The sequence below is a fragment of the Dermacentor silvarum genome, chromosome 3, assembly GCF_013339745.2.
Source record: "Dermacentor silvarum isolate Dsil-2018 chromosome 3, BIME_Dsil_1.4, whole genome shotgun sequence".
In the NCBI taxonomy this organism is placed as follows: domain Eukaryota; kingdom Metazoa; phylum Arthropoda; class Arachnida; order Ixodida; family Ixodidae; genus Dermacentor; species Dermacentor silvarum.
In genome coordinates this window covers 79,315,487-79,337,153 of record NC_051156.1, presented here as the reverse complement: position 1 = coordinate 79,337,153, position 21,667 = coordinate 79,315,487, and positions in this window count along the sequence as shown.

Here is a 21,667-nt window from a genome sequence, read left to right as displayed (position 1 = left end):
ACTTCACACGCTTCCTGATTATACACTCTCTTGTAGACAATGACTCCGTTGCTGCAATGTCCGTTTTTGTTATCGCTAGGACCGTTGAGAAGCTGATAGGTAAAAACTATGAAGCAAAGAAACTGTCATCCGGTGATCTTCTTGTTGAAGTGTCAAAGAAAGATCATTCCGACATCCTCCTCAAGCAAAAGCAGTTCGCCCACTTACAGGTGTCCGTTACCCCCCATCGCAGTCTAAACACAGTTCAAGGCGTCATATCAGAACGTGATCTGATCCGCGAAACAGACTCTGACCTCCTCGATGGCTTCAGAGATCAAGGTGTCATCTCCCTATGCCGCATCACCATAAGGCGAAACGGTGAAGATGTAGTGACACCCCATATCGTCTTGACGTTTAATCGTTCCCGTCTACCAGACGCTGTGAAAGCAGAGTTCATTCACTGCAAAGTCTGCCCCTATGTCCCAAACCCGAGAAGATGCTTCAAGTGCCAAAAGTACGGACACGGATCCAACACATGTCGCGGAAAACTCACCTGTGCAAAGTGTGGTGCTCACGAGCATCCAACCGAAAGTTGCAGTGCCACTGAAACAGAATGCCCCAACTGTCATGGGCCGCACGCTGCGTACTCGCGAACTTGCGAAATGTTCCAGAACGAGAAAAAGATCATTCAAATCAAAGTAACGGAAAACATCACATTCCCTGAAGCCCGGAAGAAGCTCTCGCTTCTCTCCGGAAGATCCTACCTTGACGCAGCGCGCCGGGGGGCCGGGCGGCGTCTAGTTACGGTGGGCACGCAATACAGCTTTGCTGATGCGCGCCTTTCTCGGCCCCCCAGCAAGCAGCCATCGGCTGCACCAACCTTTCAAGTCCCAGAGGTCAACTTCGCACACACCTCTGGAACAACCCAGACAACAGAGAGGGAGTCAACCCCTCCTGACAAACCTTCATCCGCTTCCGAGTCTCCGCCGGAAGCAATGGAAGTGACCCCGGGATCCTCAGTGTCTCAGACGCTGAGAGAATCCCCCAAAGAGAGGCGGAGTTTTCTAGACCGCCTCAAACAGAAAAAACATCCGCCAGTCAAGCCGCCTAATAAAGGCGGTGACATTTGAATAACCCGTCCCCTTATCACACGCAAAAATGGCTGCTGAGAGCATTATACACTGGAACTGCCGAGGGCTACTCAGAAATCTGGATGACATATATGAAATACTTGCACGATACCAACCTAACATACTTTGCCTACAGGAAACACACTTAAACCCAACACACAGAAACTTTCTAAAACAATATGCAGTATACCGGAAAGACAGGCAAGGCACGGCCCACTCATCGGGTGGCGTCGCTATTGTCGTGCAGAACACTATCCCCTGTCAGAGTATCACCCTAGTTACCGATTTAGAGGCAGTGGCAATACGGGCTCTAACTTTTGGAAGATTAATAACTGTATGTTCCCTATACATTCCTCCGGACCATCACCTCTCCGACGAAGAATTTGAAAAACTTATTGACCAGCTCCCGGGTCCATTCATGTTGGTTGGAGATTTTAATGCACACCACCCACTATGGGGATGTTCAAGAGCTGATTCCCGAGGTGCGCTAATCGAAAAATTTCTATTGTCTTCCGGTTCCTGTATATTTAATAAGAAAGACCCAACATACTTTAATACAGCACACAGCTCATACACAGCAATAGACCTTGCTATTGGCTCTCCAGTGCTCTTGGCAACCACTGAGTGGGCTGTTATCGATAATCTGTATGGAAGCGACCACTTTCCTGTTTGCTTAAAACACACAGGAAACATAAATATGGGTTTAAATTATCACAGGAAATTTAAAGAACAGGCTGCTGATTGGAAGAAGTTCCGAGAACTCACTAAACTGCCAATTTCTTCAATCGTAGACCTAGGTATAGACGAATTACAATCCATGATCACCCTGCATATTATAGAAGCCGCACTGAAATCAATCCCACAGACATCAAATAAGGCACAAAACAAACGTAGGCCATGGTGGAATGCGGAGTGCAAGAATGCCCGTGACAACCAAAACAAAGCATGGTCAAAATTCCGCAGGTATCCTACAGTTAACAATTTAATAGACTTCAAGCGTGCTAAAGCAAATGGCAGGCGTATCCGACGTGCATCCAAACGGGAAAGCTGGCGCTCATTCCTTTCCTCTGTAAACTCCTACACAGATACACATAAAGTGTACAACAGACTTAGAGCACTTCAAGGGCGCAGTGCTCACCCAGTGCCTCTGGTCAGCACTGCTGGTGATACACTGGAACACCAAGCAGATGCAATAGGAGCACATTTTGAATATATCTTCAGCTCAGCACATTATACGGACTCCTTCATGCGACACAAGCTAGCCGAGGAACGGAAACCTATCCGTGATAAAAGGCCATCCACAGGAGGGTACAATAGCCCTTTCACTATGGAGGAACTGAAGGCGGCTCTGGGAACATGAGGCAACTCAGCAGCAGGCCCAGACAAGATTACATATGGCATGCTTAAGCACATACATGAACACACCCTTATAACCATCCTCTTTCTGTTTAACAAGATATGGTCCTTTGGGCGCCTACCCAAAGCCTGGAAAGAGGCTGTTATCATACCCATTCTTAAACAAGGAAAGGAAGCCACACTTGCAGCTAGCTACAGGCCCATTGCCTTGACTAGTTGCTTGTGCAAGGTGTTTGAGAAAATGATAAATCGCCGCCTTGTGTATTTCCTTGAATACAACGGCCTTCTTGACCAACGTCAAGCTGGATTCAGGTCTGGCCGGTCGACAACTGACCTGCTTGTAGCATTTGAATCTTATGTCAGGGATGCCTTTATCCACAAACAACACTGTCTTTCTGTATTCTTTGACCTGGAAAAAGCTTATGACACGACCTGGCGTTATGGCATTCTCTTGGAGTCTCGGGAAACATGCTTAATACTATAGAAAGCTACCTCTCCGAACGCACCTTCGTGGTTCGTCTTGGAAATGCTCTATCGAAGCGGTTCATACAGGAGAATGGCGTTCCTCAAGGTGGCGTACTCAGCTGCACGCTTTTCATAGTTAAAATGAACTCCCTAAGCAGTGTGTTGCCCAAAACAATCTCTTACTCTGTTTACGTAGACGATGTCCAGATCAGCTTCAAATCCTGCAACTTGGCCATTTGTGAACGGCAAATTCAGTTGGGGGTAAATAAACTCTCAAGCTGGGCAGATAAAAATGGGTTTAAATTCAACTGTGGGAAAACCGTCTGTTTACCTTTTTCTCAACAGCGTGGCATTAGGCCGGACCCCAACATCACACTGAACGGGCAGACGATAGCCGTTAAACAAGATCACAAATTCCTAGGTGTTGTGGTCGATAAAAAGCTCACCTTTGTTGCACATATCAAGCAGTTGCGATTGAAATGCTTGAAAGCAATGAACTTACTAAAGATCCTTTCCCATCAGTCATGGGGTACAGACCGTGACTGTTTACTGAACCTTCTGAATAGCGTTGTACTGTCACGTATTGACTATGGCTCGGTAGTGTACGAATCAGCGTCAAAGTCTGTGCTAAAGATGTTTGACCCAGTGTACCACCTTGGGCTCCGTCTGGCCACTGGTGCTTTCAGAACCAGCCCAATAGTCAGCCTGTATGTTGAGGCTAACAGATGGTCACTGGAACGGCGAAGGCAGTGCACAAGCTTAGTGTATGCCACTAAATCAGTGATGTTCCGTACTGCGCCTAAAAATTCCCTTTCCAAGAGATGAAAATTCCCTATTTCGGACATTTTTCCCTGCATATGTCTAAGATTATCCCCGGATTTTTCCCTGCACCAACGAATTATACTTATATACATATGTGTGTGTGTGTGACGTGATTACGGCTCTTGCAATTCTGTCAGGCGCCCGCGCTCCTGCAAAACACAAAAGCATGGCCTTCGAGATTGGCTTCTAATACTCCGTGGGACTTGCAGGGCCGGACGGCGCGTCACGCGACCTCACATCAGCGATTCGCACGAAACAAATCGCTGATGCAGCGTGCAATTGATCGATCTTATTGCTGCCAGGTGTTTCGCGGTTTTAGCATACTTCAGAAGATCGCTCTTACCGCACTTGATTGTCACGCCGCAGGCTTTGCACTTCGCCTCGGTAGTCGTGTGCTCTACAAGCCATCCTTTAAATTCCGGCAGGCTGAGCCACTCCGAGCAAAACACCTTCACAAACATTTTCTCGTTTCCTTTGCCTGTTTAGGATTTGATGCTCCGGAGCCGTCATCCATGCTGTCATCGGACCCCGCAGGGGCGTCTGCGCAAGCAGGCGTTTGGTGAGTTGCGCCACCACGTACCCGAGCACACGAGGGTTGGACCCTCCCGCGTGTAGCCGTGCGCGGCTTAGCCGTGTCCGGGGAAAAGAGGATCCTGGGGGTTGAGCCAATGCCGGGTGTTTGGACCTTTATGGCCCCCCGGTGGAGGCAACACACCTCTTTGGCCTCTGCTTCACGTAGACGGCACCCCCGGACTGACCCATCCGGGGGAAATCGGCAGTCGCCTTTTCCTGTTCTTCTCTTCAATCTTCGTCTTTCTCCCCCACTTTCAATCTTTCCTGTCTCCTTTTCTCTTCCATTTACTTCCAACATTCCTGGCGGCGAGGGTTAACCTTGTGTGGGTAGCCAACCTTGGATATTCCATATCTGGTTATAGTGGCGGCGTACAGCTGGCGTTTGCAGGACCTATGTTTTGCAGGCTCTGCAGCGTCCCCTCGTTGGGCTCCATGGTGGGTGGCTGGCGTCGCTGCCGAAACATTCACCTATACTTATGGAAAGTTCATTCCCCCCACCCCCTGATCGCCGTCTGAAACGAGGGCGCACCGAAGAAGTTTTCAAGTTTTTTGGCCGAAATACTGAGAATTTTCCTCGATTTCATGTAATCCATTCTGAGAAGAAAGAAAAGGCAGCGAAAATGATCTCACCTTTTCTGGTTGCAAAAACATTGACTGAAGCTTTTGGTCCAGGTTATAAAGTTTCCAGGCTGGCAAGCGGTGATCTCCTTCTGGAACTCCGCGAAAAGAAACAACACGAAAAACTGTCAAATCTAGTGTCATTCGGGGATCTCCCAGTGACAGTCACACCGCACCGCACTATGAACACAACTCGTGGAGTCGTTTCTGATGCTGATCTTATGGAACTTTCGGAAGCTGAACTACTAGAGGGCTGGAGTGATCAAAATGTGATCAATGTCAAGAGAATTAAGATGAGGCGCGATGGAAAAGAGATCGAAACAAAGCACCTAATTCTAACTTTCGGAACAAGTACGCTGCCCGAGACCATTGAGACTGGATACCTAAAGATCCGGGTCAGACCGTACATCCCCAATCCTCTCCGATGCTTTAATTGCCAAAGATTTGGCCACAGTTCACAGAACTGCAGAGGCCGCAAGACTTGTGCTAAATGTAGTGCCCAAGAACACCCATCCGAAAATTGCGAGAATACTCCACACTGCGTGAACTGTGATGGGGAGCACCCCGCATACTCGCGATCATGCCCATCCTGGAGAAAAGAAAAAGAAATCGTGACAATCAAAGTAAAGGAAAACATATCGTTCAAAGAGGCACGCAGGCGGGTAGTGTACCTGCCAAAGAACACCTTTGCCGACGTGGCGCGTCAGGGGGCAGCGCCACAACGGCCTCCGGCGACTGTTTGGCCCACACAACGTGAGCCGGCGGTGGCGCCATCCGCCCCCTTGGCGGCTGCAGCTAGCGCTGCTCCGCCATCTCAGAACAAGGGGCCATCGACCTCCGGGCTGGTGGCCTCCAAGGTCTCGTCCCTCGAGACGAGGCCTTCACGTCAAACTAACCGCTCGCAAGAGCGCGTGTCCAGCGCCTCGCAAGAGGACATGGACACAACACCAAGTGTGAGGGCGCAGCCAGCGCCTAAGGAGCGGCGCGATTCCATCGACCGCTCCAAAAAAGAAAAATCTCGTGTCACGGCACCTGGAAAGGGCCCGTGAGCTAACTTTACATTCTTGAACGCACAGGCCAAAAACGCATTCAAAATGGACACACAAATATTACAGTGGAATGTCCGAGGACTCCTCCACAACCTCGATGACATCAAAGAACTCCTACATAAATATAATCCAAAGGTGCTGTGTGTTCAAGAAACACACCTGAAACACACGCAAACAAACTTCCTCCGAGAATATGCTATTTATCGTAAAGACCGCGATGACACGGTCGTGTCATCCGGTGGTGTGGCTATCCTAGTGGACAGAGTTGTTGCCTGTCGAGAACTAAAACTCCGTACGTCCTTAGAGGTAGTTGCTGTTCGCGCGGTGTTGTTCAATAAATTAATTACTATTAGCTGTATATACATCCCTCCGAATTATCAACTCCAGAAAACAGAATTTCAAAACTACATTGATGAACTTCCGGAGCCATACATAGTTGTCGGGGATTTAAACGCGCATAACACTTTGTGGGGAGACAGCCGTTGTGACGGAAGAGGGCGTTTAATAGAAAATTTTCTTTTTTCCTCGGATGCATGTCTACTCAATAAGAAGGAGCCGACGTACTATAGCGTTGCGCACAAAACCTACTCCTCAATAGACTTGAGCATAATATCCAGTACACTAATACCTTACCTTGATTGGAACATTATTAAGAACCCCTACGGAAGTGACCACTTCCCAATCGTCATAAATGTAACAAAACAGGCTGAATGCTCTCCACATGTTCCCAGATGGAAAGTTGAATCAGCAAACTGGGTCCTCTTCAGAGAAATAACATATTTAGCTCAGGATGACATTGCTGGCTTTAACATAGACGATGCTGTGGCCTACTTTACAGGTTTCATAATAGAGGCTGCCACAAAATCAATCCAACAAACTAACGGGCTAGCCAAAAAGCGTCGCATCCCATGGTGGAACGACGATTGTAGAAAGGCGCGGAAAGAACAAAACAAGGCTTGGGGATTGCTTCGCGACTCTCCAACTGCCGAAAACCTTATAAATTTCAAACAGGCAAAATCCCAAGGCAGAAGAACACGTCGACGTGCTAAGAGAGATAGTTGGGAACAGTATCTTAGCAGTATAAATTCCTATACAGACGAGAGAAAAGTGTGGAACAGAGTCAACACATTAAAAGGACGTCACACAAAATCACTCCCCTTGGTAAACACAGAAGGTGATAGCCTGAAAGAGCAGGCTGACTTCCTGGGTGAGCATTTTGAACACATCTCCAGTGCATCACACTACACAAAACACTTCTTGAAGTTCAAAGAAAGCGCAGAACGACAGCCCCTCGAACGTAAATGTGCGCCAAATGATACATACAATCGACCGTTTTCTCTCGCTGAACTTAAGGCATCTCTCAACTGTTGCAATGACTCCGCACCAGGTGGCGATCGCATCCTGTACGAAATGATTAAGCACATGCACCCTGAAACCCTAAAAACACTATTAAGTCTCTTCAATGCCATGTACGCAGCTGGTTACATTCCATCTTCGTGGAAGGAAAGTGTGATCATCCCTATACATAAACAAGGCAAGGACCCATCCTTACCCAGTAGTTATAGACCAATAGCATTGACAAGCTGTATTTGCAAGTTATTTGAAAAAATGATAAACCGGCGCTTGATCTCTGTAATTGAAAGTGGCAAAATCCTAGACCCCTTCCAATGTGGTTTCAGGGAAGGTATGTCCACAACAGACCACCTTGTTCGCATTGAGTCTTATATCAGGGATGCATTTATACATAAACAGTTCTGTCTTTCAGTGTTTCTTGACCTAGAGAAAGCTTACGATACAACATGGCGCTACGGCATTCTCCGAGATCTCTCTGCGATGGGTGTCCGTGGCAACATGTTAAACACAATCGAAAGTTACCTATCGAATCGCACATTCCGCGTAAGAGTGGGTAACGCTCTTTCTAAGTCATTCACCCAAGAGACCGGTGTGCCACAAGGGGGCGTGCTTAGTTGCACACTATTTATCGTAAAAATGAGTTCCCTGCACACAGTCATCCCACGCACTATGTTTTATTCTGTTTATGTCGATGATGTGCAGATAGCCTTCAAGTCATGCAATATTGCCATCTGCGAACGACAAGTGCAGCTTGTAATAAAAAAAATTGTCCAAATGGGCAGATGAAAATGGTTTTAAGGTAAATCCCCAGAAGAGCACTTGCGTACTCTTTACTAACAAGAGAGGCGTAACGCCAGTCCCAAGTATTGCAATCAAAGGAGATGCGCTCTCTGTGAGCAGCGAGCATAAGTTTCTAGGCATTGTTTTAGATTCGAAGCTTACATTTATTCCCCATATTAAGTATCTGAGGGCAAAATGCCTGAAGACAATGAACCTTTTAAAGCTTCTGTCGCGTACGACTTGGGGTAGTGATCGAAAGTGTTTGCTTGACTTGTATAAAAGTCTTATCCTCTCACGCCTTGATTACGGATCTATAATTTACAATTCAGCAACGCCCACTGCATTAAAAATACTAGACCCCGTCCACCACCTGGGTATCCGTCTCGCGACCGGGGCTTTCAGGACAAGTCCAATCCAGAGCTTGTACGTAGAGTCGAATCAGTGGTCGCTTCATCTCCAGCGGTCATACAACAGTTTCAGGTATTTTCTGAAAGTACAAGCAAACATTAAACATCCTTCTTACTCAACTATAAATGACATGACCGCTGCCACACTCTTCCATAATCGACCTGCAGCAAGAAAGCCGTTCTCTTTGCGTGTGAGGAATCTTAGTGAGGAAATGGGTGTTCCACTGCTTGAACAATGTCCTATGGCTCCAGCGAAACTGTTGCCGCCGTGGCACTGGCAACTCATAGAGTGTGACACATCGTTCCTGGAGGTCACTAAACACGCGCCAGAGGCACACATTAAAATGCATTTCTTAGAACTCCAGTCTAAATACTCGTGTACACAGCTTTACACAGATGCTTCCAAGTCACATGCCGGGGTATCTTATGCAGCCGTCGGCCCATCCTTTTCGGAATCCGGTGTACTCCACCCGGAAACGAGTATCTTTACGGCTGAGGCCTATGCACTATTGTCGGCTGTGAATCATATAAGGGCATCAAAACTTCAAAAAGCAATTATATTTACAGACTCCCTAAGCGTGGTGAAAGCTCTGATGTCACTCTGCAAAAACAAAAATCCTGTACTTACTGAGCTCTATTCCAGTTTATGCAGAGCGTATATATCTAACCAGCATGTGACTATATGCTGGGTGCCTGGCCATAGAGGCATTGAGGGTAATGTGCTTGCAGACCAGTTGGCCACATCAACTACATCGCAAGCTATTAATCCTGCGGCTACTATTCCTCCCGCAGATCTGAAGCCTTTTCTGCGAAGAAAACTGCGAGACCACTGGCAGCGCTTGTGGGACGCTGAAACAAATAATAAGCTTCACTTAATTAAGCCACAGTTAGGTTTCTGGTCACCCGCAACGAAAACACGACGAACTGATGTCCTGTTCTGTCGTCTAAGAATAGGACACACATATGGTACTCACAATTTTCTGTTGAATGGAAATGATCCTCCAACCTGTGGTAGATGTAGTGAGAGGCTGACCGTCCTCCATGTCCTCGTAGAGTGCCGGGAAGCCGAAACAGAAAGAAAGAAATATTTTCCACAAGTGTACCGATATCATGTCCCGCTTCACCCCATTATGTTTCTTGGCGAAGAACCGATTTTTAATGTCAAAGCAGTCGTCGATTTTTTGAACGATGTGGTCCTGCATGTTATTAGCCCAACTAGTTCGTAGCGCATCCTCTCTCCAGAGGATGCCGCTGTGATAGTTTTTTTTTATATAGCACATGCCTCCAGGCCCTTGTGGTTCAAGGGCTCTGTTTAGGCAGTAGTGCTTCTTGCCAATTACTGCATCTTAAATATTTTAAATATCGTGTCATTACCTCTCAATGCATTCTTCATTTCATAGCACACCTCATGTCATTGCCATGATTTTAGTACATGTATATTTTACGCATTTTACAGCGATTATTTTTAGGCCCTTTTACAGCCACGCTTCATCTACTTCTCAGAATTCATCGCCCCACTGCACATTCACAAACACTGGCATGGCGCTCTTTGGCCACAACTGGCCCTTGCGCCATAAAACACCACACATCATCATCATCATCATCATCATGCTGTCATCGGAACCCATAGTTTATTTGAACGTTTGGCTTGCGTCAGTTGTTTTGTCATAAACACCCGATTGCCGCTCCTCTGCTCCTGTTTTGATTATTCTTTGGATTTGATGCTTGTGGCCTGTTGTCCATTCACAACGAAACAATAAGGTCTTCCACTACGATGTCGCGTAGCAATCTCGGAGCCCATGTGCTGTGAATACGTTGTGGAAATGTGGGTTTCGAATCAAACACGCAAGTTAACAAGAAATCGCTTTAGATAAGTAACAATAACGAATCTCAAAGGCTATGCTTTTGCCTGCTGCATGCGCCGAAAACAATTGCAGAATCCGAAAGCGCATCGTGTCACTATGTTTTGGACATTACAGAGGAATTTCACCATTCCGGAAATTCCCTGCATTATTGCGAAGATTCCCTTTTTCCCTTTTGTCCAAAATGACGGCTGAAAATTCCCTAAAAAAGGGAAAATTCCCTGCACGGAACATCACTGCACTAAGGTGCTCTCTCACGCAGAACATCCATCTGGTGAACTCCTGCAGGACACAAATAACACCCAGCTGTTCTTGAGGCGATCATCAGCAATGCCACCATATCCCATTAGGGTCGCGTCACACATTGAAAGCCTGCACATACCGGTCTCCAACCTCCAGGTGGTGTCCCATAAAGACACCATTGCGCCGTGAGAAATACACGCTGTTAACTGTGATATCTCATTTCTTGAGGTGGGCAAACATGGGCATCCGCTCGCAATAAATCAGCACTTTATGTACTTGCAGGCAAAATACAGGTGTGCAGAGTATTACACTGACGCCTCTAAGTCTTCAGCTGTCGCATGTGCCGCACATGGCCCTCAATTCTCCGAATCGAAAACAATGAACGAACATACAAGCATATTTACTGCAGAATGCTGTGGCATCCTCCTAGCCGTAAAGCACATCCGTAAAGCACAAACAAATCGCAGAACGCAAGGCTATTGACCGTAAATGCAGACAGAATGAACCCTATAACATGCCATTTAACATTGCCGAATTGAGAGCCTCCTTGACTGCCTGTCGGAGCTCTGCACCTGGACCCGACAGGATCATGTACGACATGATTAAACACATTCACAGTGATACTCAAATAACGCTACTCGCACTTTTCAATGCTATATGGGCTGCCGGATACCTACCTACTGCATGGAAAGAATCCCTTGTCGTTCCGATTTTAAAACAAGGTAAAGACCCCACATTAGTAACAAGTTACCGCCCAATAGCCCTCACAAGTTGTATCTGCAAACTCTTTGAAAAAATGATAAACCGTCGCCTTTTACACTTCCTTGAGTCAAACAAAATTCTTGATCCATATCAGTGCGGCTTCAGAGAAGGACGGTCTACAACCGACCATCTCGTGCGCATCGAAGCAAACATTCGTGATGCTTTCATACATAAACAATACTTCTTATCCGTGTTCCTCGATATGGAAAAGGCGTACGATACGACCTGGCGTTACGGAATCCTACGCGATCTGTCGGCAGTGGGCATCCGCGGTAATATGTTAACCATTATTGAAAGCTACCTACACAACCGCACATTCCGGGTTAAAATAGGTAATGCACTGTCGCGTCCATTTATACAGGAAACAGGTGTACCCCAGGGAGGCGTGCTCAGCTGCACACTGTTTATCGTGAAGATGAACACACTTCGTGCCTCATTACCACCGGCTATTTTTTATTCTGTCTACGTGGACGATATACAAATGGGCTTCAAGTCCTGTAACCTGACCGTGTGCGAGAGACAGGTACAGCAGGGGTTGAACAAAGTGTCTAAGTGGGCAGACGAAAACGGTTTCAAAGTTAACCCCCACAAAAGTTCCTGTGTTCTTTTCACAAGAAAGAGAGGCCTGATTCCAGATCCTTGTGTAGGACTGTGTGGACAGCAAATACCTGTGAACAAAGACCACAAGTTTTTAGGCATTATACTTGACTCTAAGCTAACTTTCATCCCATACATCAAATATCTCACAGCAAAATGCCTAAAAACAATGAACCTAATGAAGATTATATCTCACACAACATGGGGCAGCGACAGGAAGTGTCTATTGAACCTTTATAAGAGTCTGATTCGTTCACGACTAGATTATGGGGCTGTAGTATATCACTCTGCCGCCCCAAGCGCACTAAAGATGCTAGATCCCGTTCACCATCTAGGTATCCGACTGGCCACAGGCGCTTTCAGAACAAGCCCTATTGAAAGTTTATATGTAGAATCGAATGAATGGTCACTCCATCTGCAGAGATCATACACCAGTTTCACATATTTCCTCAAAGTACACTCTAATCATGAACATCCGTGTTCTAAGACCGTTAACGATTTGACGTGTACTACACTTTTTCATAATCGACCCTCTGTGAGACGGCCTTTTTCACTGCGTGTGAGGGAGCTTAGCGTTGAAATGGATGTCCCACTCCTCGAACATCGCATAATGCCTCCAGCTAAACTGCCACCTCCTTGGGAGTGGCAGGTGATAGAATGCGATATATCTTTTGTAAAAGTTACAAAGTACGCAGCAGACCTCGAAATTGGAATGCATTTCCGTGAACTCCAATCGAAATACTCTTGCTCTGAATTCTACACCGACGCGTCAAAGTCCCATGCTGGTGTATCTTACGCGGCCGTCGGTCCATCTTTCTCTGAATCAGACGTATTGAACCCTTATACAAGTATCTTCACTGCAGAAGCCTACGCAGTACTGTCTGCGATTAAACACATTAGGAAATTAAAACTACAGAAGGCAATAATATTCACGGACTCCTTAAGTGTCGTAAAGGCACTAATGTCTTTAAGGAAACACAAAAATCCTGTTTTTATTGAACTTTACTCATATTTGTGCAATATCTACTCATCTGGTAGACATGTGACAATATGCTGGGTTCCTGGTCATAGATCCATCGAGGGTAATGTGCTAGCAGACCAAATGGCCACAGCAATTACATCTCAAGCTACCAATCTTAGCAGTACTATTGCCGCCACAGATCTCAAGCCTTTTTTGCGAACGAGACTGCGAAGCCACTGGCAACGCATGTGGGACAGTGAAACAAATAATAAGCTCCACTTGATTAAGCCACAGTTAGGTTTCTGGCCCTGTACAACTAAAACACGACGAACTGATGTCCTATTCTGCCGTCTCAGAATAGGACACACATATGGAACTCACAATTTTCTGTTGACTGGTAATGAGCCTCCAACCTGTGGTAGATGTGGAGAGAGGCTTACCGTGCGACACGTGCTCGTGGAGTGCAGGGAAGCCGAAAGAGAGAGAAAAAGACACTTCCCTTTAGCGTACCAGTACCGTCTCCCTCTCCACCCTGCTATGTTTCTTGGCGACGAACCTCTGTTTAGCACTAAAGCTGTTCTGGAATTTCTAAGTGATGTTGTACTGCATGTTACTTCCCCAATAGTTTCGTAGCGCGTCCTCTCTTCAGAGGATGTCACCGCGACAGTAGTTTTGCATAGCACGTGCCTCCAGGCCCTTACGTTTTCAAAGGGTCTGTCAAGGCAGTAGCGCTTTTTAAAAAGATTTGTCTGTGATATATTTTCGCCTATCGTCATTATCTTGCAATTTGTTCTTTCGTGATCATAGTGCACCTCATTAGCCATTGCCATAATTTTATTACATATACATTTTACGCATTTTACAGCGATTGTTTTTAGGCCCTTTTACAGCCACGACACATCTACCTTTCGCAATTCATTGCTCCATTGTCAACTCCTGAACACTGGCCTGGCGCTCTTTGGCCATATCTGGCCCTTGCGCCATTAAGCACCATACATCATCATCATCTGGCCATAGAGGCATTGAGGGTAATGAACTGGCAGACAAAGTGGCCACATCAATTACATCTCAAGCAATTAATCTTACCGCTGCTATTCCTGCCATAGACCTCAAGCCTTTTTTGCGAGCGAAACTGCGAAACCACTGGCAACGCTTGTGGGACGCCGCAACAAATAATAAGCTCCACTTGATTAAACCACAGCTAGGCTTCTGGCCCTGTACAACAAAAACACGACGAACTGATGTCCTATTCTGTCGTCTCAGAATAGGACACACATATGGTACTCACAATTTTCTGTTGACTGGTAACGAGCCTCCAACCTGTGGTCGATGTGGTGAGCGGCTGAGCGTCCTCCATGTCCTCCTGGAGTGTCGGGAAGCCGAAACAGAGAGAAGGAAACATTTTCCTCTTGCATACAGCTATTGTGTCCCGCTCCATCCGTCCATGTTTCTTGGTAAAGAACCACTTTTTACAACCAAAGCAGTCCTCGCATTCTTGAACGATGTTATCCTACATGTCATAAGCCCAATAAATTCGTAGCGCATCCTCTCGCCAGAGGATGCCGCTGTGACAGTAGTTCAGTATAGCACCTGCCTCCAGGCCCTTGTGGTTCAAGGGCTCTGTTTAGGCAGTAGTGCTTTTGTCAATTACAAAATGTGAAATAACTTGAATATCTTCACTCTTTTTTCAATGCATTCTTCATTTTCATAGTAAACGTCATTGATCATTGTCATAACCTTATTACATGTAGATTTTACGCTCTTTACAGCGACTATTTTTAGGCCCCTTTACAGCCATGCTTCATCTAACGTTTTATCCACGCCTGATAATTCACTATTCATGTACCACTGACACGCCATTATCATCGCCTTGGCGCTCTTTGGCCACATCTGGCCCTTGCGCCAATAAACCCTACTAATCATCAAGCACATCCTACAGAATAAACAACCAGCCTCCATCATATATACAGACTCCCTCAGTGCAGTGACTGCGTTGTCATCCGGTAAAAAGCATAAAAATAATCCAATAACTAATTTCCTTCTAAAATGTGTCATGTCGGCTCACAAATCTAAACTTAAAATCACACTGTGCTGGTTACCGGGGCACTGCAACATAGCTGGAAATGAGGTAGCTGACAGACTTGCGCAGTCAGCTGCTCTCCGTAATTCTATTGACATAGATAATATACCCTACGAGGACCTCAGGCCACAGATTAGAAACAGAATCCGTAGGCAATGGCAAGAAGAATGGGATGGAGCATTTGAAAACAAACTGCACACAATAAAGCCATTAATAGGAAGATATGCTACCGAGAAACGCGACAGACATAAAGAGGTTGCACTATGCAGGCTTAGAATAGGACACACACATGCAACACATTCACATCTGCTAAACAGTTCTCCAGCACCGCACTGTCCAAAATGTGGTGATCGACTGTCCGTCATTCATGTTCTAATCATGTGCAAGAGGCTAGAACCAGATAGGAGACGTCACTTCCCAGAACTGTACAGAAACCAAATACCTCCGCACCCGTCCTTCTTTCTCGGCGACTACCAAATGTTTTCATTAAAAAGAGTTTTTAAGTTTTTAGCGAGTGTAGGCTTCCTACGTGCGATTTCATACCGTAACGGAAAATTGGGAAAATAGCATCCGAATACATAATTCTGCTTCAGTCTTTACCGCTGAAGTTATGGCTATATGGACGGCAGTAAACAAAGTTATCAGCGACAAACAGAAGAGTGCTGTCATTTACACCGATTCGTTGAGTGCACTCAGAGCTTTAAATTTAAAATCCGACTGTGAACCGCTGCTTGGCGATATCTTAAACATGGTGCTTTATAATAAATACGGACGAACCATACGATTCTGCTGGGTCCCTAGCCATGTTGGGATACCAGGGAACGAATCAGCAGATAGATGCGCGGCCATGGCAGCGCACAAAGACCTAACACACACAAAACTTCCATGCAAAGACAGCATACGAGCAATTCGCAAAGCCCTGACATCAAAATGGCAACAAGAATGGGACTCCTGCATTAATAACAAGTTACACATAACCAAACCCCTGCTTGGCGAGTGGAAATCGTGCAGTCACCAGCAACGGTTCTACGAGGTGATCCTATGTCGACTTCGAATAGGGCACACACATCTGACACACAACTTCTTACTTAGAAAAGAAGATCCGCCAACCTGCGATAAGTGTCATGAACCTCTCACAGTAATACACATTGTTATGACATGTCCACATATAGAAACACACAGACGGAAAATTCTGCAGCATCTGTATAACTTACACATACCTTTACACCCCGCATTACTATTGGGAGATGATCCGCTAGTGCCATTCACTGACTTGTTCAAGTTTTTAGTTGAAGCCGGTTTATTACATAGAATATAAGGTAACGCAATTCTCGCTACACTAACATTTCATTTCTTATTACCTTGTGTCTGGCGCAGCGTGGCCTTTGTCGCTTTTGCGCCATTAAACCTGAATTAACTAACTAACATTCCTGAGGAAATGGCTGAGATTTTTTATCTCACATGTCAGGCGCTCCGCACTCCTTGTCCTGACCAGGACTGTTGCTGAGGCTGCGTGACCTTGTAAATGTCATACGCTTTGCCCATAATCATTAAATGTAACCATTACTCAATTATTTTAGGCCCTATACACCAGTGTTTCTTATCCTTCTCTTTTACTGCTCACTAACCTGAGTCGACCATCAACCTTGTGTTTGGCGCTCTTTGGCCACAGTTGCCCTTGCGCCATAAAAATCTATCACTAACTAAATTGAGTAGCGCTAGAGCGGCGTCCTGGTGACCTTACACGGGCGACCACATACGTTAAATCACTAATGCGATCAATGATGATGAAGGGACCGGTATACTGAGCCAAGAACTTTTGGCATAACCCGCATCTGCGCTGAGGGGTCCACAGCCACACCAAGTCACCTTTTTCGAATGAAACTGACTCGTGGCGCTGGTCATACCGCTCCTTGGAGCGATCTTGTGATGCCAGTGTACGCAGACGAGCAAGTTGTCTGGCTTCCTCAGCACTGCACAAAGTTTCGGCAACTGAATCCTCTGCATGGAGGGTAAAGGGGAAAATGGTATCGAGACAGCTGCGCGGTGCCCGAGCATAGAGTAGGTAGAAAGGTGTGAAGTCCGTAGTTTCGTGTTTCGCTGTATTGTAGGCATAAATAATAAATGGTAAGATGTCATCCCAGTTCTTGTGATTGGATGATACATACATAGCCAGCATGTTGGTCAGGGTGCGGTTCATACATTCGACAAGGCCATTCGTCTGGGGATGTTATGGTTTTGAGTGGCGGAACTGTGAAATGCAGAGTCTAAGCAATTCTTCCACGACATCGGCGACGAATTGGCGACCACGGTCGCTGATGATTACGCGAGGCGGACCGTGGCGAAGAATTACGTAGCATAACAAGAAGGCAGCGACGCAGGTAGCAGTGGAGGAAGATATCGCAGCGGTTTCCGCGTATCTAGTAAGGTGATTGACACAGATGATGACCCAACGGTTGTTGTTCGAAGACCGTGGAAACAGTCCTAACAGGTCGATACCAACTTGCTCGAAAGGTGTAGTAGACGGCGCTACAGGATGAAGAAGGCCTTGTGGAGCGCTTGTAGGTCACTTGTGACGCTGGCACTTGTCGCAGCTTGACACGTATTGTTTAGTAGAATGTCGCATCTTAGGCCAGTAAAACCGCTCCTGTATTCGATGTACGGTGCGAATGAATCCAAGATGGCCTGATGTCGGATCATCGTGCATGACACGGAGAACGTCGCAATGCAGGCTTTCGGGTACAACCAGTAAATACAGCGCGCCACTTGCTGAATAATTTTTCTTATATAGCAGTCCATCGCGAAGACGAAAGCGACCACTGGCCTTGGGACTGCAGGCATCGGCGAACAAGGGGTCCAAACAAGTCATTGCGCTGTTCCCGCTGGAAGACGGTGGCGTCGGGAAACGAGTGAGAGTCAGCGTCAAAGCAGGTGTCGAGACTGTCCGTTTTATCCTCCGTTGTGGACAGAGGAAGGCGAGAAAGGCAATCAGCGTCGGCATGACGTCTTCCACTTTTGTACGAAACATTGAAGTCAAATTCTTGGAGCCGTAAAGCCCCAGCATGCTGGACGACGGGAGGGATCATGGAGGGTAACAAGCCAACATAAGGAATGGTGGTCAGTCACAATTGTAAATGGACGCCCGTAGAGGTAGCAACGAAACTTCTGAACAGCAAATAGAGCCGCTAAGCATTTTTGCTCTGCGCAGTGTAGTTTCGTTCAGCCTTGCTGAGAGAACGGCTCGCATAGGCGACCACATACTCTTCATTATTATGGCGCTGAACAAGCACTCCACCGATTCCGCTGGCGCCACTGTGCACTTCAGTAGGAGCAGACGCATCGAAGTGACGAAGAATGGGTTCTGATGTTAGGAGAAACTTGAGTTGAGAGAATGCCGCATCGCATTCAGGTGTCCACTCGTATGGGCTGTCTTTTCGCAAGAGACTTGTCAATGGATAAACAATGTCCGCGAACTTGGGCACGAACCGTCGAAAGTAGGAGCATAATCCCAAGAAGCTGCGGAGTTCTTTTAGTGACTAAGGTGGCTTAAAGGCACTAACTGCTTCTATTTTCCAGGAGTCTGGCCTGACACCATCTTTGTCAACCAGGTGACCAAGAACTACCGCTTGTCGTTCGCTAAACCAGCACTTCTTAGAATTCAAAACCAAGGTGGCCTTTTCGATGCAGTCTAAAACGAGGTTTAAACGGGCGTTATGCTCTTCAAAAGTACGTCCGAAAATGACGTCATCTAGATAGCATAAACATACCTCCTATTTTAGACCGCGCAGAATCGAGTCCATAAATCTTTCAAAAGTAGCAGGGGCATTGCAAAGCCCAAACGGCATAACATTAAATTGATATAGTCCATCGGGTGTCACGAATGCAGTCTTCTCCTTGTCAGCAGGGTGCATAGGGATCTGCCAATACCCTGATCATAAATCTAGTGAAGAAAAGTAGGAAGCCGAATGTAGACAGTCGATGACATCGTCGATCCGAGGTAGTGGATATACATCTTTTTTGGTGGGGCGTTTAATCGTCTATAATCAACGCAAAACCTCCAATAGCCGTCTTTCTTCTTAACCAAAATGACAGGTGCTGCCCAAGGGCTGCACGATTCTTCAATAACGCCCTTCTGCAGCATATCCTGAACTTGTTCGGTGATAATTTGCCGCTCCGATGACGACACTCGGTAAGGTTTTTGCCGGACCGGATGAGCAGAGCTTGTATCGATTCTGTGCTGAGCTAGAGAACATGGTAAAGATGGTCTCTTCTCCTTTTTGCAGAAGTCAAACACAGAAGCATGTCTTTCCAATAGCTCCCCAGTAAACCACTAATGTCCCTAAGATGTCTATAGGATGCTAGGTTTTGGACGTTCAAGACATCCAATGGATATCCAGCATTCTCCCAATGACATTTCACAGATGTGCTATAGATAATCTAAAATGCATCCAGATCACAAACCTGGTATGTTATATGGATGTTCAGGCTGGATGTTATGTACATCTGAAAGATATCTATTCATGAAACACTGACATCCATAAGATGTCCACAGGAGTTTTAAGACCACTGTTCGTGGCTCCCCCCAAAATTATAGAAAGGTCCATAAAAATGTGTTCTCTTGGTACTGCACATTACCAGTGGCCGGCTGAGTGTTTATGAAATTGTTTCGATATTAAAGTACGAAACCATTAAAGTGTATTTGTTTGTATCCAAGTTAACAGAACACCATGAGTAAACGAATCGGAGATACACTGCAATAATGTTCCAAACATGCTGGCATAGAAGCAGCACCATTGCACTGCCTGCTACGCTGAAAGCACAGCACAGATCTAAACTTTTTTTTTCTTTTATTCAAGGACCAGTGAAAGGCTATCACACATGGTAATGTGTCGAACATACATGATGAGACATTACGAGATCTGCTGACACAAGATACCAGATTCTTGCTTACATTCACAACTAAGCACTTTAGTAACATTATTAAAATTTAGCTCTTGCTATTATTAAGAGTACAGGCTAACCATAACAGGCACTTGTCATGACTAGGTTATGTGAAGAAGTCGCTTCTCAATGTTTAACATTTTGTTGCAGAAAATGAATGCAATGAAACACTGCAAAATGTTTCTACAAGGATAACCACAAAAGACAGCACTTTATCCTCTCGTCATTTAGCCATTCCTAAAGTGTGATACAGCAGCCATGCAATATCACAAAAAAAAAAAGAACACGTATGCAGCCGAATGCAAAGTAGACTAGAATAAAAATGAAAATTTCCGGAGTTAAGCCTGTTGACCATGACTTCACCTTAACCGGCACTTTTTATGACTACGCTAAAACTAAAGATATTGCACGATATCACAAGTATGATAAAACTAACTAAACAAGTAAAAGAAAGAACTTATTCTAAAGCAACAATGCAATGTGACAAAAAAGACCAAATACACAAGCTTGGTTGCTAGGCAATTAGAATAAACATGGAACATTCTAGAACACTAATTAAAAAGTCCACCAGCTGACAGTACTTTCAGATAGTGGAACATTAATTCTGTGTTGATTAAAAACCTCAAAATGGTTCACATCGCGAGCTGACGAGGTACATATATTTTTTCAATAGGTGCCACCACAAAAACATCCATAACGAGACCTTTAAAACATCTCCCATCCCAGCTCCTACAAAGGTAGCTTTCGCGTATACATTATTGTAAACTTTATCAATATAATGGTCACATCATGGAAAGCACTGTTAGATGTTTTCAAGTACGCTCAGACACTACAAAAACCACAGCAGTGCAACACCTGCTGCTAAGATAGGTATTCCAAAGCAGAAGAGCAAGAAAAAGAGTGGCACTGTACCAGCTTAAAAAAGTCAACTGCAAGTAACATTCACTAAATAAATCATATGCTCTTCTTGAATTCAGGGCACCATAATTTTTGCGCAGCTGAAGTGAAAAAAGTGCTTAAGGTACAGTAAAATAGTGCCTACTTCAGCAGTGCATGCAAAATGTGCCAGCTAATGCGAAGCAAGTTAAAAGAAGTAAAGCCTTCAGTAAAGTAAAAAACCCTCTCCCAAAGCAACCTGCCGAAGAAGCTCACGCCCAACTTATGTTCATGCCGTGGCAGGGGCTGGCTGGATGGATCACTGGTCTAGTAGTCGCTGGCTGGATCACTGGTCTAGTTCGCTGGCTGGGTCACGGGTCATGTCGCTGGTTGGGTCACAGGTCTAGTCGCTGGCTGAATCACATGTCTAGTCACTGGCTAAATCACGTCTAGTCACTGGTTGGATCACTAGCTGGCAGGCTGGAAGGATGGCTGGCTGACTGCAAGTAGAAAAGAAAAAAAAAACGGCATTGCTGCAGTTCTTACAGTTGCAAACGTAAGAACATTAGGCATTTATTAACAGGATCATCGAAGTGATTCCCATAAAAAATAAAAATGCATGTGGCTTTTGTGTTTCTGAGATACAGGACATGGATAAAACTTCCTATGGCATCGACAGAATGATGAAGTTTAATGTCTCACAACAACATATACAATTATGAGGGTTGCCACAGTAGGCTCCAGATTACTTTTAGCCACCTCGAGTTCTTGTACAGACGTGTTTTCTACTTTCAAAGGAAAAAGCTGCTATGA